This window comes from Melanotaenia boesemani, chromosome 13, assembly GCF_017639745.1.
Source record: "Melanotaenia boesemani isolate fMelBoe1 chromosome 13, fMelBoe1.pri, whole genome shotgun sequence".
Classification (NCBI taxonomy): Eukaryota; Metazoa; Chordata; class Actinopteri; order Atheriniformes; family Melanotaeniidae; genus Melanotaenia; species Melanotaenia boesemani.
The window spans coordinates 25814571-25842458 of record NC_055694.1 but is presented as its reverse complement, the minus strand read 5'-3'; the positions used below and the strand labels follow the sequence as shown (position 1 = coordinate 25842458).

General features: G+C 39.1%; 1 protein-coding gene across 2 annotated transcripts in view; it reads right to left on the bottom strand.

Moving 5' to 3' along the window:
* LOC121651197 (plexin-A1-like) overlaps positions 1 to 15882 on the bottom strand; it is a 262523-nt gene extending 246641 nt beyond the window's left edge. Inside the window, exon 1 of one of the 2 annotated variants that reach the window (XM_042003180.1) lies at positions 15745 to 15882. The gene's annotated coding sequence lies outside the window, so the exon portion shown is untranslated. The remainder of the gene's footprint in view (positions 1 to 15744) is intronic. The other variant, XM_042003181.1, reaches the window with a different exon arrangement.
* Positions 15883 to 27888: the final 12006 nt, after the last annotated feature.

The window sequence follows — 27888 nt, the reverse complement described above, 5'->3', positions numbered from 1 at the left end:
TACTTGAATAGTTCAATAAGTGTGACTGATCACTTCATACATCAGCCAATTTGACTGATACAAAGCAATGTGTGTGCAGATATTTCAAAAGCAAAAGAATTACTTGCTGAGCTAAAAGCTGGCATACAGAGCCAAGAAGCCACTTTTTTCCTGGCTGTAATGTTAAACTAAGGAAGTAGAAAAATGACAAGGAGAAACTCATTAAGTATAAGTTATGAAGGTGACTAGTTATTAGAGTTAACCCTTTAAAAAGCAATAAACCCAAAGTGGCCTGTTAGAGAGGCTGCTGACTTTTCTGAATTATGAATAGTTAAGCAATTAATTAATTAGAATTTTATATTCAGACAAAATAAATGTACAGTTTAAAATCTTTTGGACTGAAAAAGGCTGTTTTCAGATTGACAGCTTTGTTTCTGTCAAACAGTCGTACTACTGAAACCTCCACTCTGAAAAACAAGCACTTTTACTTGCCAGGACTTCTTGGCACAAAATGAGAGGTCGTTTTCCGTTTTGAGAGCATACAGTGCATCTGTTGGCGGTGCCAGCGTTAGAGAAGTGATAGCTTCCGTCAAAAGCCTTGTTTTCCGAATTTCAAGTGTTTTGGAACATTTTCAGTCAATTCATGGTGATTTTTTTTTTTTTTTTACTTCCTGGAACTTGGCACTGACCAACTATCTTCTTACTGGCTCAGTTTGTATATTTGTTTTTGTCTGGCTTCACATGACTCCCCCTCACCCCCCCACCATCACAAAGCCCCAGAAAGTATTAACACATTCAGTTGCACATTTTTTTTTTCCAAATTCTACATGAATGTCTCTGCTTCAAATATAATCCTGACAGGTAGCCAAGCCAGTATTTTTACTTGAAATCGCTGGAAAGAGCAGAAGGAAACGTAGAAATGGCAGCATCCGGCAATATGTCCGCGTATGTGACCACGTTAAAAGCATAACAGTGTCTGAGCTACTTTCTAAGCACTGCTGTTACAGAAACAAGCCCAAAAATTGCTATCCTGAAATATCTGAAGAGGCTAATCATTTTTTTTATTTTGAAACACACTATAAACTTCATATAAACCTGAATTTCAGAAAATTTAGTAAACTACTGATTTACATATTTAGTCAATTAATTTAGCAAGACATTTGTGACCTATGTTGAACTCAAAAGGGTGCAACACACAGAATCCTGAGATCAGTCCAAAAAAGGAGCTCTTATTAAACAATGAAAAGTCTGAGAAGAGAGGAAAACAATGACCATTCATGTGATGCATACTAATTATGTCTGTGTGACTCTGAAAAACAAAAGAAAAGCTCCATGGATTGTGAAAATAAGTTCCACTTACAGCGATAAAATCTGTTAATCTGGCTGTGCTGGCCCCTCTCACTACATTAGCCCCATTCATTTCCCAAAAGGACCTCTGGAGTGTGGTAACACTCAGGTCTACGACTCACTCACACTCACACAGTGAACCAGATGTCTGTGTTGATATGCCCGCTGCATTCGAATTGTAATCTCCTTCACTGTGTCATTGTAGCAGACATACTCTTTTACCAGCAGGCGCACATTTCACATAAACACGACGACATCAGCAGCCGTAAACCTAGAGCATAATCAACTCACAACTGTCAACAATCTGGCTGCTCGAAAGATAAAGTGTTGTTCTGTGATTGCAAGACTGAGTGAAATGTGACTTTAACCCATTTTCTATTTCCAAAACTGACTGAAGTTGACACATGCAAAGAGGTCAACCTGAGGCATGAATGGAAATGTGTGTGTATGTAGTACTGTTCTGTGAAGCTCTTGCTCTGGCTGTGTAGCCTCTTTTTCCAGCCTGCAAAATGTGGAAAAAATGCGCTGAGACTCCAAGCGTGAAGCAAAGTGCCAGAAACACTGAACCAGGACAAACATAAAAATCCATGGCTCCATTAGCCATGTTCAAGCCCTGCCTGGCACATCTTGGTTTGGTTGGTTGAAAACAACAGCTGCACACAAAAACATTTCCAAATCCACTCCCATTTTTTCATTGTTTTATGCAACAATATCACCTGCTGCACATTATTGCCAACGTAGATTAAACCCGGGACTGTGCTGCTCTTTCGGGTTGACATCACTCATGCATCTTCTTGAAACAATTACCACAATGCAACAGGGTGAAGTCGTGAATCTGGTGCACATGCCCCCACGCAGCTGTGACAGTTTACAGTGTGTCAGTGTGAAGAGTGGATCTAACCAGAGAGGGAGGAATGCGACCTCCTGCTCCTACCCATGACCCTCTACAGCCGCTGTAGCAACCTTATCTGATAGGTCTGTCTGGCACTTTAATCATTTCCAGAAGCAAAACAAGGTCTGCCAAAAAACTGGTAGGAATGGAAGGGGCGGGGCTTGTAAGAAAGGAAGAATGAACATGAAGGCAAGAGTTCTGCAAAATGCTGCAAGCAGCTGAAATCCTCAACACAGAAATTGCTCACATATTGTTGTGTAGATAGAGGACAAAGTTTCGTCATTGTGATGTGTCATGAATGAAGATGAGCAGATGTGGGAGAAATATCTGGTACAATCCTGTATTCTTAAAACATTACAATAAATCAACTAGAGATGCAACTAGAAACCCTTGTTTATATGATTTTTACATATTTCAATATTTTTAAAATGAATGATTTTAAGATTAATCTGTAGCAATAATGTAATTTTGCAGAGGGTTCTGGGATTAAATTGCACTGGGGATTCACTAAAAGTTAATAAAAAAGAATGCAGTGGTAGATTTAACTCCTTACTCTTTCATTTCTAAGAAACAAGAAGTTTTGGGGTAAAAAGTGCCAGGTCAGATTGAGATGGAGTCTCCCATCTGTTTCTTTTGTATATAATAACCATAATAAAGTATTACAGCTAATAAAGGAAATTAAAGCAAGGTGCAAGAAAAAGAGTTGATGAAAACTTAATAACCAGGCTTTTAAGTCATTATAAGCAGGAGCTTATTTTCTCCGTTTTTTCAGGTACTACAAAAGTCATTACCACAAGCACACTGTATGAATTTGTGATGATGAACTGAGGCTTTGCACTGTGCTGCAGCAATATGTTACAACCTTAACTGCCACAAAGTCACTCTCTGCACACTAGCAGTAATTCTTCACTCATTCTGTCCTACTAGCTCACTCCCCTGCACACACTTTTTTTTTTTCTTCTCAGCTTCAGCATGCAGAGAAAAACCCAGTAATCCTCTGCCACTCGGCTCTGGAACTGCTTGTTTGCCCTGTGGTAGTTATAGGCCACACATACGCCTCCTCAAAAACACATACAGTATATGCATAAATATGTAGTGAGAGATATTGACACAGACATCCACATCTAAAGGAATCACAATGCGGTTCCAGTTGCAGGTACTTGTACATCTTTCTGTCTCTGTCATGCACATACGTACAGCTGGGTAAGTGTGACAGAAAAATGACAGCTTTTATCGCAATGTGCAGTTTAACCCCTGCTAATCCCTCCAGAGTGGCAGAGCTTTATGGTCAATTCACACTCTTTCATGCTTTTATATTTCCTCTCTCTGTGTAGCCTCGAGAGTAATCCCCACAGCAGGCATGGCAAAATATCACACGAGTAGAATAGACTCATCATACGTATAAGAGTGACAGTAACAAGGATATATCATACATAAAGAACACATATCCAGTAACATTGCGAGGTGCTGAAATATGAATGGAAAATGGTACATGAATGTAAAATAAAGAGATGTTGCATGCAACACATATGCAAATGTTTTTTTCTTGTAATATTTTTTGGAAGTCATTGCTGCTATTTCTTTGTTTGAGTTGAAGACTGTTTGGAATTATGTATATTTAATTTGTATTTTCAACACAATTAGCTTTAATGAGCTCATATTCAATTCACCATCAAACAATTTTCTGTCCCAATAACATTCACCTTCTTAGTGAAAAGTAGGAAGTTTTGTTTAACTGTTGCCATTTTATTCTCATAAATCGTGCATACCAAAGAGATGTTTGTAAGCTCAAATGAGGAAGGTTCACTTTACCTCTCTTACTAACTCCCTTGCCAATCTGTAGTGGATCAACTTCTACCCTCAGTTCTACCTTTGGGATTTCCAATATGAACCAATGTTCAACAAAAAGCACATCAGTTCAGGTATGAAAAGGCATATGGAAAGAGGTCTAGTCTCTTTTTTAACCTAATCTAAGGTTTAAAAACTGTACTCTGCCCCCTGATCTTAAAACCAAATTGAACTTTTGCATATTTTTGCACTCTGGCACCCCGTAATGAAGCTTAATTCTACATTCTTACATCTACAAATCTTACATTCTTTCTCTTTTTTGAGCTCTGTTCAACCAGTAAACTAGAGTGCAATGATAACTTTTGTCTTATATTTAGCTCAAATGTTGTCTTGTTTTTCTTTACTGAACCAGCCTCTATGTGTTCAAAAAAGCCACTGTGTTGATATCCAATTGGTGGCATGTGACGTATTCCCATGAAGCAAAACACAGATGTCACATGATGCCGCAGGCTGGGTAACAAAAAAAAAAAAAAAAAAATGAAAAAAGCAAAGTGTGGTTTTCCAGCATCGGAACACTGCAGGGCAATGACAAATCTGAAATTTGCATTATTTAAGTTAGTGTGTCATTAAAAGAAGTGCTCAAAATGTATGTAGTGTTGCTTTAACTGAAAAAGAGCAATAGATAGCAACTTATTATTTAACTGTGTTTGCAAAGCTATTCACTTCGTTAACCTAATGTAGCAAAATGTCTGCCTAAACCTAAATAATGGTATTATAGTAACATAAAATATTTAGTTTATTGGTTAAATACTAATGCTTTCTTCTTCAGTGAAGAGGCATAAGTTTCTCTTAAAAAAAAACTAAATTATCCGAGTCATACGCACATTTAATTAAAAATAACAAAACAGGTACTGACAAACAGAGGAAGAAACGTGGAGCTTAACTCCTCCAGAAGAACAGAGAGAAGCCAGTCAACGACATCAGCACACAGAGGGAAAATGAAATGTTGTGTTCAACAGCCACATAAACTGTTCAGTTCCTTCAGTTTCACAAGAGGAAAGAATTTGAAACAGTTTGTGGAGAGGTAAGGCATCAAACACACACACACACACACACACACATAAATGTTCAAAAAAACAAACCCTACAGCTACACACAGAATCACGCTGACTCAAACACACAATGTTTTTCACACAAGCAATTTCACCAAACCACATACATAAACGCTCAAACGTTCCCACTGCATGCACAAAGACACATGCAGATACAAACAGACAAGCATCGGCGCACTCACAAGGAGCGTGGAAGTGTATGTATGTGGGGAATTGCTCCATTTCTCTCATTAGGGAGAAAGCTGCCTGCAGCAAAGCCTCCTTTAGTAAGTCTGTTGAGATCTCTAAAACCAACAGTACTCGTCAGAGGAAAGGAGAGAAGAAAACAGTCATACACAGTGTGTACGCTGCAAAAACAGATGAAAACACTGAATGGAAAAGAAAGTTGAATCTTAAGAAAATCTCACAGAAAAAGTAGCATCTTCAGAGTATTTAACTTTGCTGATGCCATTTTTAAGAATATGACAAATTAAAAAGCAAACGGCACCGACTGCGTGAGGACCGTCAATGTGTTCAACAACAGCAGACAAGATGTAGGAGCTGTTTTTTCTGTTGTATCAAGTATCAAAGCGTGTTGATGCAGGAATACAGACTCATCTTTCTGGTAGTTTCTGTGGTTTGTTCTCAGCTTTGCAAAACAGCTCTGGAGAAGCTGATTACAGAACATATCACACAGCGGAACAGTGCAGGAACAACTTTATGAAAGTGACAGGGGAACAACCAGCTACAATGGAGACAAAGCAGTTGGAGTTAAAGTTAAAAACTAGGACCAAAACTAATTTGAAACTGAAATTAATCCAAATTAAAATAAGATTTAGTTTGAAATGCAACCCAGATTCATGTTTTTGGCAAAAACAAAAGATAGTTTGATCACTTTTAGAAAGTTTAGACAAAAACAGAAATAAGTCCTCAAATTGAAAACATGGCTTGAAATGCAATACTAAATGGATTTCCACAGATCTCAGTGCATTCTCTGATGCTCACATCAGACTTTTGCAACACACTGACAGCCTCAAATCCTGAGTAGTGGTGAGTGAATTAAACACAGGTAGAAGCAAAACACTTGCTCTTATGTGGACAATCTGCTAAATAAAGATAATGGGGAAGATTTCTGTACAAGCAACATCAGAAGGAGATCACTGTTTCTGTATCAGCGTGGCTATGTTGTTAGTACAGCCACTAATGCACATATACTAGTGATGTCTGGAAGCACAAATCTAATCAGAACGCCAGTTAAACACTCTACACAGCCTGTCCTAATGATCAGATAAACCTGAAGTCTGAAGGAGTCTGTTAGGATCTATAAAGATACAGCAAAAGTTTGAACCAAATACTACAGCTAGCATAAAAAGCTGATGCTAACGCACAGATGTTTCTTATACAGTAAGCAAAACAAAGTGCTTTACACAGTGCCATAAGCTAAAATATTAATAATCATCCATAAAAAATAAATGCTGATGTTGCACCTACAGCAAGTCATTTTGCAGGGGGATTTCAGTGTCTGTTCTTAATTTCATGGCACAACATCTCCCAAAACCATAAGCGACAACCTCAAGGCTGAGCTCCAGGAAAACTCGCGGTACACTTAAGTTGTTATGCCACAACCATGAATCTCTTTAAAAAAAAACAAAAAAAAAAAACAGGCAAACCACCCACCATCTGTTGAGTTGATGCATTTGTATAAAAGTATATGGAAGACTACCTGACAGGCTAACCTTGCTATGATACACATGTGGCCACAAAGCCAACTGTATTCATACAAGACCAAAGGCAAAAAAGAAACAAAAACATCCATCATTTAAGCATTTATGTCGCTGGCAAAAGAAAAGCTCTAAGTCTAGGATGGTATTAATACTTTATTCCAAACCCTGCCTCACTGTGAAGTGTTCTCATGACAACATACATCAGATTGTGGTTAGTTGTATAAGGAAATCTGATCTGGATAAAAGTACGTTGTTTCATGCATTTACTGTGTCATAACAAACATGACTGAAATAAAATTCCTTCATATCACTTACATTACATGTAAATATGAGTATCCAGAATAAAAAGAATGAAGAAGACAGAGAATGGAGATAAGATTATTTTAAAAAAAGCACAAAATAATAAACATTATGTCTATGCCACAGAGAAGTAAACAGATGGAAAAAAATGGGCACAATAACAGAAAATAATAGACAGCCACATTAGGTAGAGGTTATTTAGTGAATTCATCTCACTAAACAAAAGCTTTTCTTGTGGTTGTCACTGCTACTTCCACTAAACTCAACACTTTCTCTCCAATTTCCATCCATTTGCAACCCCCTGCGTCTCTTAAAAGCTAAATTGCCTGTCTGTGTTGCCTTTTAATGGCGTTCAATGCTTCACAACCTTATAAAAAGTAGGGATTCACAGTTTTTAAATGACCAGGGAAACGCCTGAGCACTGCCACTCACAAACAGAAAAACTCAAGGTGCTTTAAATGGATTTCAACATGAGGCATTTACTATCAAAACTGCAGTATTTCTGTGGCTTGTCAGCCATATCCTTCTCTCAGAGAGAGCAGGGGAATAAAAAGCTGCCAGAATCACATATAAAACAAATGGTAGAAGGCAAACACAACTGGATTGACAGTGTCTTGCTCTCAGAGGCTTAAACTGCAAGAATGCAGTTCATTTCTGTCATCTGTAGCAGCAAAGCAAAAGTCACACATTTGAGCAGGAGTCAAGCATTTGTGTGTCGAACTTGTCCTTTCTACAGTACAGAGCAACATAAATGTCCATTTGACATGCTGCTCCACCAGACACTCAATTCCTTAGAGACAATAACCATGTCATTGCCGAGTTTGGAACAAAATCAATGACACACACACACACACACACCCAAAAAAATCCCATTTGCTTACACTGCAGATGTTTCATAAGGACACTATGACATCTGCTTGGACGTCCTTGAGTGAAAAGGCTAAACCTGAAAGCCCCACTTCTCATGATAAAAGACATTATGCATCACATATGGCTCGCTGATCCAGTTTCTCAACACACACTCTCAGAGAGAGAGAGAGAGAAGAGAGAGAGAGAGTAAGCCATATACAAAACATTACGACACCCCCCCTGCAAACAAGCAAGTTTGTGTTTGACTAAGCACTCAACAAAATGAGATGAGCGTGTGTGCACACACACACACAGTTGTGTGTGATGATCAGGGGAGTGTCACTGTACTCCCTGACTCAGCATTTCTGTGCCGTCAATCCTGTCGCTTCGCTGCAGCTTCCTCACTGCAGAGCCAGAAGCAGACCTCTCAAAATGTTTAAGATCGATGACGATGTCTGTTTAACTCATTTTTTCACCAACTGGTAAATTGTTTTTGTCAGCACCATGATAAAGCACCCAAATACTTTCTATCTTTCGGTCCTATCATTTTTTCTTCCTTCCTCTTTATCAATCTTTTCCGACTGTATCTGGGGTCCTGGTGAGCTGTGTTTGGCCCCCAGGGCCAATCAGAGACAATAGGATTATTAAATTTTTCTTAGTATGATAACACAGCCCAGACTTCTAATGCAAGTGATGTTAATGTAAACTATTTCAATCTTTAAAAGCACTGATAGCTCATATTTTAAAGTTGTATCGATACTCACCATTTTTCTGAAACTGGTCAAAATGACACATGCATTTTACCGTATAATCGCTGCGGCTTAGCTTAGCTTCCAGTTTTTGTCTCTAAAGGCGTTATCAATGGTCACAGAAGACATCATTACACCACTTTAAACCAAGGATCCACAGCTCCAGACCAATATTTAACTGACATTGTCACATTAAAGCCTCATTTCCACCAACAGGTCAGGGTTGGTACACATTTATTTGTGTTTCCTCTAGCAAAAACTGGGATGGAAAAGAACTTTTTTGGGACCCTTCTGGTGGGATCCTAATCTTACTGATCCAGTCCAAAAGGGTAGAGCTTGACTTACAGCAATCCACTGATTGGTCAAAGAATCATCATTTCCTGTGCAACTCTGCACTAACAAAGCAGGAAAAATGTTTAGATATCCAGTGGATTTTTGTGTTGTTTAAAACCACATGCCAATAAGGAAGAATACAAACAGCTGGATGTCCTCCATTTTTCCGTCACGTTCTTCATTATTCAAGGAAGGTGTCCCACCACTACAACATCACACAAGCTGATAAATTTATTTCTATCCAGCTTATATCCCACCTACCAGGTAAGAGTACAAATAGGTATGGAAATGCAACAAAGAATACATTCTTTCTAACCATCATCTTAATATACTTCTTAGTATACGCAGGTTCTCCAAGGATCCTTCCAACTTTGCTTTCTTCATATTTAATTATTGGTCATTATTTCCTCTATGAATTTTTGACCGATTGGGTCAGTTTTGAAAGGAACACTATTTCAAATGATTCTATGTCCAATCAACACTGTCAACAGAGTAAGATCATCACATCACCCATCTGTGTATATGCCCCACTTGTAAAGCAATATAGGAACAAGACACTCTCTGCAAGCTGTTGCACCGAGAGCAGAACAAAACAGTGTTTTGTTCTGTTTTCAACTCATTACAGCGCTCTGGTATACCTGCTACAGCAACACAAGGCTGTCACAAGTAAGATCAAGGTGCTTGTGATCAGCAGACTTATATTAGCTATGAAGACAATATGATCAAATCATAGTCGTCAAAATCGGCAAAGACGGGAAAGCCTGTGCATCACCGTGTGACTCACCCAGCTCTGATGCTGAGTTTTCTCTCACCTCTTTCTTTCCAGCATCCCTTTCTCTCCACGTCTTTGAATTCCTAATCATTTCCAGAAGGGTTAGAATAAGGATTGCACAACCTCAACCTCAGTACTTTTCCTCCTCTTTCCACCCCTCCACCTCCTCTTCAGATCCTGTTCATCTGACAAACATCATCAAGAATAGAGTCACTCTCCCTTTCCCTGACTGCCTCCAGTTTTCCTTTCTTCCTCTCATATTCTTCCACTTATCATTTGTAAACCTTCCCTCAGTTCTTTTCTCTTTGACTCTGCTCTGCCATTTCATCTCATTCAGAGGGCAAAGCAAATATGTCCTCAGCTATGCCTCCACATATTTGAACATTTTGCTAAATGAGACAATATGATGGTCTGAAATGCTGCCAAATATATTTTGTCATTTGAGATGTTCTTCAGGGTCTTTAGTATATGTCTAATGTTATTTGCTAAAAACTTGCTTTACTGGTTTTCATTTACCAAAGAACTACATGAAAGTCTGAAAGTGGGACATGTTATATCTATCATTACCATCCCATTTAACCTCCTCACCCTTCCAGCATTCCAGTTTCTCCAGCCTCTTTCATCTGGTCACTTGACCTCCTTCACTGAGCAGAGATTGCAGAACATCCATATATTTCCACTTTTACCCACACAGACCTCCATGACCCCTGCTCATCCTTATCCTCTATGTCCCTTAGTACCTAAACCAACAGTCTTGTTAGGTTTGCATGGAAAAAGGAAGTTTTGCTCCCTATAATGAAATTCTTAGAGCTTTTAGGCCCAATTTAGCTGTGTAAATACATTTTAAAAAATATTTATTCATCAGTTTAAGCATGCATGGTGTGATGCCCAAGAATTATGCTCTTGCAGTTTCCTTATCCATTTCTTTGTTGAGCCTTTTTGTCCTGTCCCTCCCTCCCACATCTCCTCTAAGCGCAGGGAAAGACTAACCAGCAGTGCAGATAACTGAAGACAAATCTGCATCTGAAAGCCATGTATGGAAAAAACAAGAGTAAAACACTCTAACTTTAACCTTGACCCAGCACTAAATATACACAAAGAGAGAAGTAGGGTAAAGGGAGGACATCTGTGTGTGTGTGTGTGCAATAAATAAAAGGGATATGGATAGACTGATGCTCCAAAGAACACAAAGTTCAGTGATTTTGTTTGGCTGCATATTGAGATGTGGGTTGTGCATGCACACATACACACAGAGATACATAAAGTACACACAGTGATTATTTTGCTGCCTCAACTGCTCAGACAGCCCAGAACATAAGGCAGAAATTGGCCATTTGGGACAACACACACAAGCTGCACGCTCGACAGACGCAGAGGAAAATGGCTGCTGAAATTCTTTTAATTGCTGACAAAACGGCAGAATTATCCTTGCTCACACCAGGACAAGGAAATTACCTATCCACACGCCATTCACCTCACATAAAAATTCCAAGCGCCAGCGCTAACGACTATCAAAAAGCTCTTTGCATGTCTTATTCTGAATTAAGGAAGTGAGTGCTTGAGACCAAGCAGAGTGAGAGTGTCTGCCACGTCCGTGCAGCCTGGAAGCATGTCTTCCCTTTACAAGAAGAACTATTTAAATCTGACCGGCATGTTTGATCTGCCATGGCCTTTCAATGCAGAGGCTGCATCAAAAAAGATGCCACAGACTTAAAAGCGTTGTCACTTCTCTCTTTCCCCGTCTGCTTTCTTCAAACCATGTTTCACTGGCTGATTGTGAAAGAGAAGCAAAAAACTTGACAAATTTCCTTCATTTTTAAAAAAAAGTGTGTATTTTCCAGTTTTGCAAAGCTTTAAAAATGAACTGTCAGGATGTTGAATTGATCGTTGATGATCCAGACAAATTCTACCTCTTACTGGACTTTCTTTTGGCAAAGTCTGAAAGATATTATTATTGTGCCATTAGCATTTTAAGATCTGCAGCTGGGCAATCCACAGCTCTTCCCATCTCCACCATGCTTTGCAGATCTGACATTCACCAGGGAAGCTTTAAAAAGGACAAGCTTTCCCCCACCACCATCAAACCCAGAGAAGTGCTGTTTCATCTCTCGGCTCCCTCAGCTCACATTTAGTGGTTATATCATGGTCTAATCTGGGGGTCAAATTCTGCTTCCTTTGGGGTGTTAGATTTGTTGTGGATTTACTGGTTCTTTTTCTTTTGTTGTTGTTTTCCCCAGATAAAAGGCGAATGAAACACACTTATTCATAAAGTTCCATCTACTCTTTAAAAATATTGAGCAGATCTGAATTGTCTTTTATATGGCAAAGCATTTAGGGGGTTTCACTGAGACTTATTTGATGTGCTTCGCTTTGTTTATAGTGGCTTATTCACTTTGAGTAATTTTGAAAGATCAGTTAACCCAACATGTATGTGTTTGGATGAGTGGAGGAATTCAGAGTTTCCAAACCCACACATGCACGCTAAGAACATGCAAACACAACACATAAAGACACCAGCTGAGGTTTTAACCAGAAACCTTTTTTTCTATGAGGTGACACTGATTTAATACGAACTCAAGTAAAGAACACAAATTTGGTATAAAACTTATAGACATTTTTTCATGGAAAAATATAACGTTACAAGGTGAAAATTGATCAAATTCCTTTACAAATTACATTTGCATGAGTGAAATTGGATTCTAATGAATTTTAAACTGACTCCAATAGTCAATATTTAAAACCAATCTTAACTAGGTAAAAGCTAGAGAAATATGAACTTAATGGAGGACAATTTAAGTGAAAAAGCACTGATTTTGCTGAAACTAAGGGATTGAAACGAATGTGGGGTGTGTATTTTAACTGGAGAAAAAAAAACGTCAAGTTACAAAAGCAAAAAACTCCAAAACTGTGTTTCAGCCTCTTACTGGTATAGTTTTAAAATAATTCTTCAGCCAGTGAAAAGACAGACAGAGAACCAGCAGAGGGATGCCTAAAAACACATCCTACCCTTGGGCCATCACCAAATAAGCAACCACATGGAAATGTGGCACATCTAAACCTCACATGGTGCTCTTTTATCACATCTGTGGAGGTTTTATTTGAAGTCTGTCATCATGTTATTTGAGCTGCGTGAATCTGTAAGCTAATAAGACAAATATCCTTCCACAAGCAGTTAAATCAAACTGTTGTCTTAGTGGGATTCAAACTGGTGTTTTGCTATGAAATATCAGTTTACTTGGCAATCTAGTCATCGGCCGCTCAACAGAGAGAGTGTGCGCTCTCACACTGTTGGGTCGGCACTTCAGCTCCCACTGGGGCCCAAACTGTATTAAATGTAGATTTCTGAAAAGCACTCTGTATAAAAAACCCTCAGCTTAATGTCATTTTCATTACATCCTGTGGACATTTTATGATAGTGCACCTTTCCTCTGGGAAGGCTCAGACCAAATAAGGTTAAACAGCCTCATCAATATGCTTCACTGTCATGTTGCTGCCTCTTCTCCTCCTGGTCTCATTCTTTACAGCCACTTCAGGTATGAAGCACCTAAAAGCAGACGAACCAAGGGGGTGCATTGTGGATCGTCTGTGGCTCTCATCTCAGCTGGAGTCTGAGCTACTGTGGGCTGAGAGCACAGACACAGCTCCAGCACCATCCCCACTAGACCCTCCCACATACACACACACACACACACATTCCCTGTGGCAGTTGGTGCTTTCACCCAAATAAAACCTTTCCCGCTATGGGCAAGGTGGTGAGCTCAGAGTCCACGCTCACATATAACACTGCTCATAAAAATCAGCATCAAGGCAGCACCACAGAGCAAATTATACTCTGCAACAAATTAAAATGCATACGTGAAACAAAGTGAAGCTTTTTGTGTATATTACACTAAAATCTATTTTACTGGCACAGAAACATATCTTAAAGAGGAACCTAATCAAATAATGATAGCAAAGCTTTAGTATTATGAATAGAGTAGGTTAAATCCAAGACGAGTGTCATAAAAACTCCTTGCTGTACCTGGATTGAATGTGTGAAACCACATCTGCAAACACAGCATGAGCCTAACACCTAATTAAATGTAGTGGCGATTTTTTTTTTTAATCTAGTAAAAGTAAAAAACAACTGCTGTAAATATGTGTAGAAAATGTCATGTTTGTAGCTCCTTTAACAGAAGGCTGGACACAGCAACCATAAAATGTCTGCAATATCTACAAGATTGCTCATAATGAGCAAGAAAAAAGGATCATATCCTCTAAGAACAAATTAATAATAAAAGACTCCAAGAATAAAGTAGGTAATTAGGTTAAAGGCAGCTCAAAGCATATGCAGCACACCATTGCTGTTGGAGTCCAATTGTGACTCATTTGGAGCTGAAACCTCAGAAAACACTCAGCGCCCGCAGGTGTAACAAGAACTAATATGTTCTCCAGACATTAAGTCAGAGTAACCGTGGATACAGTCACTTCGGATGTCACGCCTCAGCCCCAAAAGTGAAGGTGATGCTCAAGCTCTCTGCCTTATCATCAGGTCCCAGCACAGGCACATCATGACACATGCACTTAAAAGAGAGGGGGAGAAGTCTTGTTTTTTCTCCCCATCTCTTTGCATCTCCTCCACTGTTCCCACATTTTCCTCACAAACACACACACACACACATAAGCTCATCCTCACAAGTTCACCCCATAGAGAGATAAGAAGAAAAAGAGAAGGAGATGAGGAGGTTCAAAATATGCAAAGACTCTCCTGTTCTCTCGTGCAAACACATCACCTAAAGAGATTTTTACCCCCTTTTTTTTCTGCATGCTTGGCAGCCAGACCAGTGGCTTGTTGCCAGTTGTCAAATTCAGCCCAAATGCCACACCTACGCATCACAAGTCAAAAATACATAAGATGACACAAAACTGTCACAGCATGATGATGTGACTCCCAAATCATGGTGCATGGTTATGAGTAGGTGATTAAGGGGCATCACACACGCTTGTGACAGCAAAACACCCACATGCTCTCAAACTCCTAAACACAACGCACACTTCCAAATGCAGACTGTTGCATTTTGCAGCAAAGCAAACAAACAAGCCCGCATAGGTGTACAAAGTTGCATATACATGATCATACTGCATGAAAGCAGGCAGTGTCAAATGTAGCTCATGCACACGCATAGTGAACCCAAGTTGGGTTTCCAAGTTGGTTCCAAGGAAATCTTGATTACAGTATATTATTACACACACACACACACACACACACACACACACACACACACACACACACACACACAAGGGCACTAATGTCCATTCTGGGGTTTGGGTTCATCCTGTGCGCCCGTGTTTGGAAGCTGATGCTAATGCCATCACTAAGATACTGCGGCAGCATCACGATAACACCCCTGCGATCTTAAATGTGTCATATGAACGTAGCAGCTCAAACATGTGGAGCCAAACACCCCCGTGGAGCTTACACCAACAACCTAATCAACACGCCACTTAGCGTCCACAATCCGCAGTTCCTTGACAGTGAAGTGCCGCTTCACCAACTCGAGCAAATCCATAGAAAAGAGGGGGGGAAAGAAAAAAAAGGTGTGTTGGTTGGAGGTTGGGGGGGGGGGGGGGGGGGGGGGGGGGGGGGGGGGGGGGGGGGTTCTGTCACAGAATGTAGTCCATTCGCAACCCCAGCGTGCGTTTTGGCTGCTTCGCCCCCAGTGCGCAAGGAAACACAACAACCCTTAAATTTCCCCGCAGAACAAACTGCTCCGGGTGTGCGCTTGGTGCAGGCAAAGGCATGAAAAGGGCTTCGGCGGAAGGTGTGAAGGAGGACGGCAAGGAGAGGACAGAGGAAGAGATCGGAGAGGAATGTCACCAACATTTCGGATGTGGGGGGGGCGGAATGATTAACAACCACAAAAAGTTTGGCGGTACTTACTGATCAAGCCGACCTTTGCATGCGCCCTACTTGGCATGTTCTTTTACATATATATAAATATATATATATATATTAGGATGTCAGAGTTGCAGCAGAAGACGCGTCCATTCCTACAAAGCTTGTCAGGCAGCAGCAGCAGCACCGGTTCCAAAGCTCAGCACTGCAGATCCGTGCGTACAGGAGAGCAGCGCTCAGCATGAATGAAAGCGGAGCTGCAGTTTGACTCCGACATCCCACGGTAGACTGAGAGAGGGAGAAAGGAAGAGAGAGAGAGAGGGAGATGGTGAGGTCGGTGACAGGAGTGCTCCCCCTGGTGGCACATTTACATAACGTCTGGTCGTTAGACGCACTTCTGCACAGTGCGCATGGGAGGCAGCATTGGACCCGATTCAGTCTGTGGTTCCTTCAGCTCTTATCCTCCCCTTACTCCATCTGAGCCTCATAAATGACTCGCTATGGCTTGTCTTGAATCAGTCGGGTTATTTGATTGATTTTCAGCATACGGACGGCCCTCTTCAGCTTGATTGATTGCACCTGCCACCTTGCAGTGCACGCAGAGTTGCATTGCTCTTCCATTCCTGTGTGTGATAGATATATACGTGTTTGCATTTGTGTTGTCATATGTTTCATTTCACTGAAAGGTTTGCGTTATTGCGCATGTATGATTTCAACAGGAATCAGAGTGCATGTCTATGCACGCAGGCATCTGCACTTCAGTAGTGTTGCGTGTGTGGGCAGGTGGGTGGAAATGTGTGTGTGTGTTTTCCTATTCAATAACGTTCAATGCTGAAGGTCGGCTCCCTTGAAACTTAACAAATTGTCTCCATCTGTATTGTTGGTCTTGTCTTACTTTATCAGAATCCCACGTTTCGCTACATTTAGGGTAAATTTTCTACATGGATTTTTAAAATTTATTTATTTTTCATTTTGTCAGATGAAAACTGCCTGAATAATATAAAGAAATTCTTCATATTGATTTTACTTACCATTTGTTGATCTATTCAAAAGGAATCAAAGATGAGACCCATTGTCCTAATCACTGTGCCCCTCATTAGAAATGTAAAAAAAGAGATAAAAAAGAAAATTATGCTTTTCTGATATCACTTTTGTATGCTCATGAATACAGTCTTTATCAGAAATATTACCTGACATTTATGTCAGAATATGGACAATGCACAAAGAACAGTTGAGGGGCCAGTTTTCTATTCCTAAAAAAAAAGAAATCTCTAAAGTGAACTGAAATTTTTAACAACAAAAGTGAACATTTAAGTCACAAAATGAAAGCTTTCAAAGTTGGAAAAGGGTGATGTGGAATACATATAGTCTGCAAAAACTTGTCGAAACTTTCACAGCATTTCATCAGGATGTTTAGCACATCACACACCATAATGCACAATGAATGATACAACCATAATAAATCATTATACACTATGTGCACTGTTTGAAATAAACTCCATTGTTTTGTCTTTGAAACATTTTTAATATGTTTAACTCTATCCATTGTTTGACATGTTTTCACATCTTCTCTGCAGCTCTTCCATAACTGAACCATGTAGAGGTACGATCGTTTAATGTTTCCTTTAATTTGACAGCAAAATCTTTAGTACAGCAGCTACTGAACATGTCTTATAACCACCTGAAAGCTTTTTACATCGGTTATTTTTCTGTTTGTTTTAGCAGATTTCACTTCATATCTTTTTAAACAAATGTCCATCCTTTCCTTTTCAGCCAGTATCCTGTGTAGTTGGATGTGTAGTTGGATGTGTGCCTTAAGTTTCTCTCCTGTTCAAAGACCACTGATCATCACCCACAACATAAGTGTTGAATACCATGTTTGCTACAGACTTGTGGATATTAATCATGAATAGGCAAGATGTTGCTTAAACTTGTCTCTTGTTTTATCTGATTAGCGGTCAGTGAGAGAGAGGGCAGCGCTGTTACAGTATGGGGCCCAATTAAGTTAATGTAACATAGCATAATTGCCGAAGTCATATTATGGCTAAATTGTGATATTTTTCTAACTGTACTCTCCTAATATTGCTGACTGGCTGTGCAACAATTACGACATGAATGAAGGAAGTGGGGACTGGATGGGACACCTCCAGAGTCCAGGCGGTGGTGGTGGATGAGCAGAAACAAGAGGTGACAAATACTTGTGATGAGGATCCTCTGGTAACGGGAACAGGTGGGGATGGGAAGGATGTGTGTGACAGAAAAGAGGACGGACATGAGTCTGACTGGCTCAATAATTAGCAGGTAAGCAGCTCATTGGACCAGAGTTGCAACAGAAAGAGTAAAGAATGAGGTGAGTTTGACAGTGTAGCAAAAAAATTAGTGATGAATCTTGGCAGCAAACATCAGATAATGATGGTAATTGTGAATAAAAAAACATCCTCCATTATAGAGATCTCAAAGTTAACATTTCGTGCCAGTTTGGTTGCTTTGGTTTGGTTGGTCAGTCTTTCAGTTTAAAATTGTATCAGTCCACTGGAAAAAATCCCAGTATGCCAGATTACCAATCCAGCCTTTATCTGATGTAGTTTCTACAAATATTATAGAATGTGAAAGTTTTGCAGATATTTGTCCCGTCTATTTCTGCCTTTTTTTTGAACAGTGGTGTCCTTTTTGTTCATGGATTCTGCTCAGATCAGCATGAAGCTATTCAGATGTCTTGAGATTTTCTCCATTTTCCTTACTAACTTTTGCAGATTATCCAAGCCTACTATCATTTTTCTGAGCTTTTTGGTAGTACAACATGCAGAAGATTCAATGAAAGTTTTTTTTATTAAAAAAAAAAAAAAAAAAAAAAAAAACTATAAAAGCTTTTGATTACATTATAAACCACTGAAACAAATTTTTCATTGTGAAACGATTGCCTTGTATTGATCAGCTCCTTTTATATGGAGTCTTTTCGTATGCACATCGCCATTTTGTGGGTCAAGCGGTCAAAGAAAACGATAGCCTAGTGAGCCCCAGTGGATAGCCCATTATTGTTTTCAGTTTATGATTAATATTAACTATGGTCCACAGTTGTGTTGTGAAAGGATGCGGGAGTCATTCCATTGGCCATAAGCAGCAAAAATTCCTGTCAATTTCAGTTATACAGAAGAGCTAGGCAGAGCTAGATTTCCAGCCTTCTAAAGACTCAAGTGTGCTCAGATCATTTCATTACAGGTATGATAATACATATTTCATGTAGAATTATGCATTTAAAACAAAGTATTCTCAGCTGAATTTAACAGATTCTTATGATCACATTTCATTTTAAAATAATTTGTATTGAAGCACCTGAGTTTACTTAAATACAGCATGTTCTTTCAAAAATGTACTTTTAAACAGACATCTCAAATGCTTATACATTGATTTATTTTTTTTAATTATATTTTTCTGTAAATAAGTAGAAGTCTACCCCTCTTTTATCCAGTCATGTTGTATGAAGTCACACTAGATCTAGCATTAAATTAGGAATTAATGGTCACTGCTCTATTAATTGTAAGCTTCAAGAGATTTGAAGGTTTTCAGTTCCTCTACCATCTATGGACATTTACTAGTCACCAAGTAGCTAAAGATGTCGGCATACGCAACTTTGGGTAAGACGACTCGGCCTCTCGACCATTCAATTGTTGCAAAGTCATAGTATATGTCTCTGTCTCTAATAAGTCCAAGTTTTGTGTCTTAACTGTCCCTGTACTATGTTTTTACTTTCCCCTTGGAAAAGGAAGTCATGTTGACAGATGAATGACTCCGTTGTGATAACCTTTCAACTTTCTTTCTTTCTTTCAACTTTCTTTCAACTTTCTACATAAATAAAAGGAATTTAAAACACTCTATACTAAAACCACAGTTTATCCTTATAATTCTGGCCATGTGAATGCTGAAAGTTATTTAATTTGTTTTACAATTTATTTTAGGAACTAATTTGGATAAATTAGGTACCAGTAAGAGTTTTTAGCTTAAACTGCATTTGTTTTACCCATGAAAAGTTTTCGTCAGTGTTCAATAACTGAGTAGTTTATTAAAAGTCAGATTATCCAAGGAATATTTACTTGAATTTATTTGTGAATCTTTCAGAGGCAACAGCAGTGCTAACAGGGAGGGAAATATGCACCATATAGTCTGAGGTTTAAACTCAAGGTTGATCATTTCTGTTCAACTGCAAAAATGTGTGCAGCATGTCTTCATCCTCAGTCCAGGCTATGACCTTTGCAGTCCCCTTGTGCATATTAAATGTTGATATTCCTGCCCATATTAGTGATGACTGGGGAGTTTTTGTGCAGGACAATGGGGTGTCATTTTCTTTTTCTCCACACTGAGGAAAAGGATGTGGTTACGCAGATGATACTTTACTGCTCAGATTACTGCATGTGTGCATGCCTATGTGCATGTGTCTGATTGTGTGAACATCCTTTCTGCCAACTCCTGAGATTTCTTTTATTTCTTTTTTTCTTTTTTGTAACTTGATGTGGCATTTTCACTCCTGAGTTCAGCTCTTGAATAAATAAGTAAAAAAAAGCATTGCATTTAACGTTTAAAGGCAAATTTTGATGTTAAATTACAACATGTAGATGATTAAAACCTTTTTTAAGTCAACAGTCTTAAAAGGAAAAGTGTGAAAACACAACTGGAGTTGTGTTTTGCCTCATTGCAAGGTTTTTCCTCATGTATATATTTACCATTACACTACTGTAAAAGTGACCCAAATAACTCTGGTGATACATGACATTATCAGCAGAGTAGTTCCAAGATGGCATTTTCTGATGAGCACATTATAATGATATACAGGTACAAAGGCTGGCCAGCATATCTCTGACATGCATATCCATGTTTTTAGCTTTAAGGGAAAACATTATGTTCCTTATCAGGTGGAGAAAATGTATAAGGTAAAATAATCTGTGTTAAACCTGCATTAAAGTCAACACAGTGTGAGTCAGAAGATTAAAGCATTTGGCCATAAACATGGGGGGAAAGAGCTGACACACGCTTGGACGTATAGGATGACAATTTCTTTATTGGCTAGAGATATTTGATTCCTTTATCATTTAACCATACCACTCGTTGCAGCTTCAATATTTACCTTTCCCAGAAGTTCAAGTTTTATGCACATCAGATTTTTCATAAACATATGAATGTATAAATTTTGGTTTCTTTTACTAATAATAATGCTCTTATTTGGGGAGATACATAATCCTTCACATACACTCACATACCAATGCTGATGACAAACAGCAGCTGCCTGTAATCAAATTTATTTCCAACAACAAACAGAAAATACAAAAATCACAGACATTCAGAGTCTAAAACAGAAGTTTCAATAGTTGCTAGTAGCTGAATTATTCACCACCTGACATTACAAAAAATTTGATATATTTGTTTTCAAATATTATGGAATTAATTTTTATTTTATTTTATTATTAGTGCACAATCAGAGACTAACACAATGGTACTGCTTCTGACATGGATTTTAGTGTGGCACATCTGCAAGTAGCTGAGAATGGTGTGAAAAGAAAGAACAAACCTGTTTGACCAGCTCCACAATCTCTCTCCTTCATTTTGTGGTTGGCTTCTATCTTCCTCCATCTCAGCCACCTTCCAACAGAGCTTTGATCAACAACATCCATTTCATTCCAGAAACACGAGCTGATGCCAAATCATAATTAAAATCTCCACAGAGAGCTGCCTGAAAAAGAAGCTAATTAGCCATTAAAATAAAAACTCTGTTCTTCTTCTGCCTTTTTTCTCCCCCTTTGGCTTTTAGAAAGACATCAAATTAACTTCCTTGCAATTTATGCTCAACAGTTCAGGTCTGTGTATGCATGTCGAGATCAGGCAAATGTTCTTACTTTGCTTTGTACAGATTTGTTTTGTTTCTTGTACCTCTTTTTCTGTTATTTTTTGTCTTTGATCAGTTATAAAATCTGATTCTTGTGATGTTAGAGTCAACTCCGAGCAAATGTAGGAGCAATTACAAAGAGAAAGAAGAGAGTAGTAGATGGACAAGAAGATATGAAGTAAATGGTGGAGAAAGATTGAGAAAAAGAGCAGGAGAAGATGCCAACTAGTAGAGAGACAGAGGGAAGACTTGGTGGTAATGGTGCAGCATCTCAAAGGATAACCAGACAGCTTTACTCCTGATTTGTCCCTACTTGATCTTTACCTCCTGCATGATGCACTCCCAAGCAAACAGCGCAGGTGTAACCACACACGCAGAGCTAAAAGGCCACGCTTCTTTCAAGCTTCCTCCTTTTGTCTTTTCTGGAGGCGTCTGTAATTACAGCCGGTCATGAGCAGCAGGGGAGGCTGATTGCTGATGTTACGGCTAACTAGGAGATTTCAACCACTGATAGTGTGAGCAAGGACGCCGACAAATGAAAGTGGAAAGAGCGAAGAGACCGGTTTTTATTTGTGTTGTTTACAATAATCAGAAAAAGGGAACTGGACTATTGATGTTGGTAATCTACAGCATAGCAGCTTCCCTTTGATTCAATTTTTTGGCCCCTTTTTACTCTATTTCTACAGAATTTCCATGTATTCTATCTATCTATCTGTCTATCTATCTATCTATCTATCTAGAAAGAATTTGCACAAACTTTATCAAAGCACAGAATTGTGGGAGTATTTGCCATTTTGGGTGTACTTAAATTTCTGACGAGGATTCCATCTTATGATTTTTTTCTCCCTGACTTGTGTACTTGGCTGCAGCAGCAGTTTCGTGATCAGCGCACAAAATAGAGATCAACCGGCACTGGATAAACATCCCAGAGAACAGTGGACTTTTGCAGGAACCTTTCCAGATGATGTGCTTCTGGCTGACTGTGGTAACAGTTTGGGGTTTATGTGCGCAGAAGTAAAGATGGCAGCATTTTGTGTCAGCTACAAACGGGATGATGAGAGAATAGGTGAGGTGGTGTACCTGAGACTTCAGGCAGAAAGGGTTACTGGCTACAGATGCAAAAAGTACTGATAGTAACAGTCATTGTGGTGATTTTCAGTGCAGTGGTACTGATCTGGATGATACATCTGTCTGCAGATGAGAACATGACTTTCCTCCACAAGACTGTGATCATTTTTTGTTCTTTGATTAACATAATGTTACAATCTGTCCGGCCACTCCCCTGATCCTACAGCACTCCCTGGTCTTCTGCTCCTCCATTCACTCCTCACCTCCCTCATCCTCCACACCTGTTCCTGATCCACTCATTACAATCCAGTCAACCTGCCACACCTGTGTTCCTCTGTTCCCCAGTCCTACATAAACACCAGCCCTTCAGTCACTCATTGTCGGACCTTAACCTACACTAGATGGACTCACTCCCACTCCGTTCCTGGCTTCAGCACCCCCAGTACCACTTCCAGCATTGGTATCTGTATGTTCGTTCCTCTGAGTTCTGGTTCACAATAAATCTGTTAACTTGCTCTTGTCTCCTGAGGGTCCTGTGTAACACATAAGTTCCAGTGTTGTTCTGTCAGTCACAACATTAAGGACTATTCACTCTTTTCAGATGTTTCAGAGTAGATCTGAAGATTCAGAGTACATTAACTGAGTAGATCTGCAATCAGAGCCAAATATTTTGTATATTTTATTGTGCTTGTAATAAATAAATATACTTCCTCGTACCTTTAGCTGCTTTCACAATTTTTCTTTTTCCCGTTAAACAAGATGTATTAAATTCACTAATCCTGCATACATCTTTAGTATTTACCTTTTTTGTTTGTAAAACCTTGTCCTGACCAGCATCATACCAAGCAGAATGATGGTCTGGCTGTTGTGTTTTGCCAAACAGATTTACGTAGCTAAGAGGAGCTTAGCAAAGCAAATCAGAATTACTTAGTACAAAAAATCTTAACCTTTATAAGGAACATAAGTTTCTCAATCTAAGACTCCCCTTGATACTTGAGTATTGTTCTTTATTTTGATTATTACCAAGTTATATGTCAATGCTGGACCTGACAAGGGGAAACAAGGGAAGAGAGCATGTGAGAGGAAAAGAAAGGAAAAAGGAAAGGAAAGGGGGAAAAAGATAGATAGTAAGCATCAGCAACAACTGTACAACTGAAACAGTGAAAGAGACTTAACATAAAAATATTTTACAACCACTGTAAACAAAAAAAACAAACAAGACAATCATTGGGAGTACCTATAGAAAGACAAACTGAGAATAACATGACCAATAGCAACTGCAACAACGAAAACATCAGTGTGGCCATTGGTGATTAAACCTAAATGACAACACTAACACTGTGCAATAAACATGCACATTAGGGAATGTGTTCGTGAGAGCAAAATATAAGTAATGAATTGTGTTCAATGATGAGTGAGATTTTGCAAAAGCAACTGTGCTCACAAGGATCAGATATAGACAAAGAGGGCACCAAGACTCAGGTAATCAGTAGTCGGCACATAGCAAAAAACCCACGTAACTAACATAAGGACAGCAGAGGCCCAAGAGTCCCCACAATCATGGAATAGGAGACCTGAGGGACCAGGGATGACAGCTACTGGCACCCAAGACTGAGCAGAATGCAGGACCCATGTGGCTACAAGCCTGAGAGCTACCCTACCTCCCAGCACAGGACACCAAGACCTCACTCACTTAAAAGGAATGGGCCACCCTAGTTTGCACCAACCGCAATACCCCAGACAAGCACCCCGGGAACCAGGATACCAGGGGCTGGATACCCCTGGGGCCAGCAGCTTTCCAGAGATACAGCCAGCCAAGACTACAAGCCAACAGACCTTCTCCCTCTTCTGACCGTGTCAATGTTTCCTCTGTATCAATAACTAGTAGTAGTGTGACTTCTGTCACTCTCTTCTAATGCCCCTTTCACAGCAGAGAGCACACTCCCCCTGCCGATCAATAAACTCTCCTCCACTAACCCCTGTTCTTTTATCAGGAGAGACAGGAAAGAAGCATGGAGAAACCAAACAGTATGTGGTTTTCAGCTAATTTAACTGAAAATCACAATGAAGACTTCAAACAAAATGTGGTCATCTGCATAAAATGCTGCTACAATAAGTGTTTGGATACAAATTTGTTTCGGCACATGAAATGTCAGCCACTACAACACAAAGAATGACTGCATGGCCACACCTCCACCTGCACCCAAGAAAACACTGAACAAACCAGTTGCAAAGCAAATTCTTCTGCAGTCTGACAGTTTGCTTGAATCATTCCGCTTGGTGGCATTGTATGCATAGCAATGTTGAACTGAAGATCTCCACAGTGTTTTAGAGAGTCTATATGTATCGCAATAAAAAAAAAAACAAAATACTGTAAAATTAGTTCTAGGCCATGTCACCCACCTCTAATGCACTGTCAACAACATCTGCAAGATCCTTTGATGGAATTTTGGAGTTCTTGCTCTCAGTCTTGTTCACACTTTTAATATTTGAAAATTATATATTTTCAGTACCTTCTGTTACACACTCTCAATACACTGAATAACAGTAACTGTGCTCCCCCCCCAACCCTCTCTCTCTCTCTCTCTCTCTCTTTGTCTTCAAGAATGAAGAATGAAAAAAAATTATACCATCTTTCCAACAAGTTCATTGCGGTGAAGCTCCATGGATTCATAAGGCAATGTACTGTTTATCTCAGTGTAATTAATTAATGGCACTCATTTTCACATATTCAAAAAATTAAATTTCCTCTATGCAAATAGGTTTATTGTTTATTTTTTTTAAATTCCTAGCACTAAGATATATTATCAAAAGCCATTTTGTGCTTTGGAGCAGAACTTTCTTTTAATGAGAAAAGCAAGCATACTGATGTCAAATTATAAATATGCCTCTGGGTCACCACAGGTAAAATGACCCCAGTGAGTCCCCAATAAAATCTATGACATTTTCTTCAACATTTATTCCAACAAAAGTCCACAAAGTCAGAATCTTGTCATTTTGAGAAATAATCCAGTGACTCTGCACACGGGGGTGAACAGGAGGTTGAGTGCAGGAAACCATTTTATAGCTTGGTGTGTGAGAACAATCATCCTTATCTTCCACCTGTACAAGACAAAGCAGATTGTGGAAGAGTAAACTGCAAACAGCTTAGCTGACTGTTAATAAGCCTTTATTTCACTCTTTACAAATGCATTAGCAAAGATGTTGTCATTTAGAGGTTAACAAGATTGAAGTTGCATACCACTCAATATTACTACACAGAAAAAGAAACTCTTAAGGCTTTTGTTACTGTCCTTAGGCAGCATATGAACCTCTAGCCTATTTATAAGTATTTAAATGCAATAATTCAAATATGAATGATGTGACTAATGCTTAATATACAAGTGTTAGATAAAAAGTCATAACAGCCTACTTAATGCTTCTTACAAATAGTGCAAATGTAAGTAATTAGAAATATGGTAGATTAATTATGGGTGCTTCATCAGGACCTTGTGTCGTGTGAACATTGTGAACATTTCGTATGTTTTCAATGTGCAGGAAAACCTAACAGACTTCTTTAGAAGTCTGTTAATGTTTGGTATGAATCAGTGAGACTGTAGGCAGATATACTCTCTTGTTCCTGTCCACTGTCCAGATCTTGTCACCATGGTTACCAAGATAATTGAGAAATGGCTTGTTGATGGTGGAAAAGATGCTTTTCATACACTATCAGGTCAAACAAACAGAGAAGGCAGAAGCTGCAAAAGAAGAAGAAACAGAAGAAGAGGATGCTACACGGCTTGAACTAAACAAACATGTAACAGCCTCTGACTGGAGAAGCATTTCAGTAAAAAACACATTTTAGATGACAACTTATTTAACCCTTTTTGATTCAGTGAGGTGTTCCCATGTCAGAAGTCACATCCTGTGGTCTCAAAAGGATCAAATGATTGGTCTGCATCAAGCAAACAGAGCTACAGAGATTGCTGATAATGCCAAAAGTGGGTTAATGACTCACCAAGACATTATCAAAACCTGAAAGGATGGTGGTAAACTATAATGTTCTAGGGAATAAATATGGATGAAAAAAATGTTTGAAATTGGTTAAATCACATCTAATCTGATCGATGGTACATAACCATCTGACTCTGGAGCAATGGAAAAAGGTCATGCTGTTTGATAAATCCACATTTATTCAGATGCATAACGAGCTCATCAAGGTAAGAAGAACGGGAGACAAAGTACTCCATCCATCCTACCCATCTAGCATGTAGGTCTGCGAGAGCAGTTAAATGGTCTGGGATTCCTTCAGTTGATCACATTTATGCTCAGTAACATGATGTGCCCATAAACAGAAGTCAGCTGACTATCTGATTGTACTGATGACCAGGTTTTTATAATCAATACATCCATTCCAAAATGGCAATGCCCAGAATCAGTCTCAAGGATCATGACACATCATTTTCATACCATAGTATCCAGATTTTAACCCCACTGGGATGTGCCGAAGAAGATTTAAATACAGCAATCTGACTATCATTATCAATATTAGAGCTTGGTGAAAAATTAATGTAGCTCCTGGATGGAAAATAATGCTGTGATGTAAGTTTATTGAAATAATGTGACTGCAAATGCCTGTTGTCATCAAAGCTTAAATGGTATCCAGCCAATAAGTGTGATTTCTTTTTTTTTTTTTTCTTGTGGGCAGCATTTTTTTCATTTTCGTTTAAATTTATATTAAAGCCAAAACTAATTTTTTTCTGTCTCGCTGTCCCTGAAATCACCAAATAAAAGGTTCTTTGTTTTGTTTCAGGAAGATGCTAACGTGGACAACTGCCTCCATGGTGAAAACTTCACAGTGCAGTGAACTGCAAAGCTGAGTGCTCCAGAGAAACTTAATTTGTGACACATTAAGAGAGAAAATTTGTTAATGTGGCCTGTCCTGTACATAAAGAAAACAAAGAACGGTGGGCGTCTGTAAAAATCCTTGAGCATGCTGAACTTTACTTGCCCAAAAACTACATTTGGAATCTCATTTTTACAGCTCCTTGGTGTTGAGAAGTGGAGCACTTGCAATGATACAAATAATTTATTGCAACTCTGTTGCTGAGGAGACGGAAAATTCTGGATTTCAGTGAATGCTTGCAAATGCTGTAGAGGGGGAACAGCACATTGAATGTATAAATGTATAGGCAAAAAAACATGGCTCTTGTTCATAATTGCTGTTTGGGAAATTGTTTGCATTTCATCTAAAATATTCCCATGTG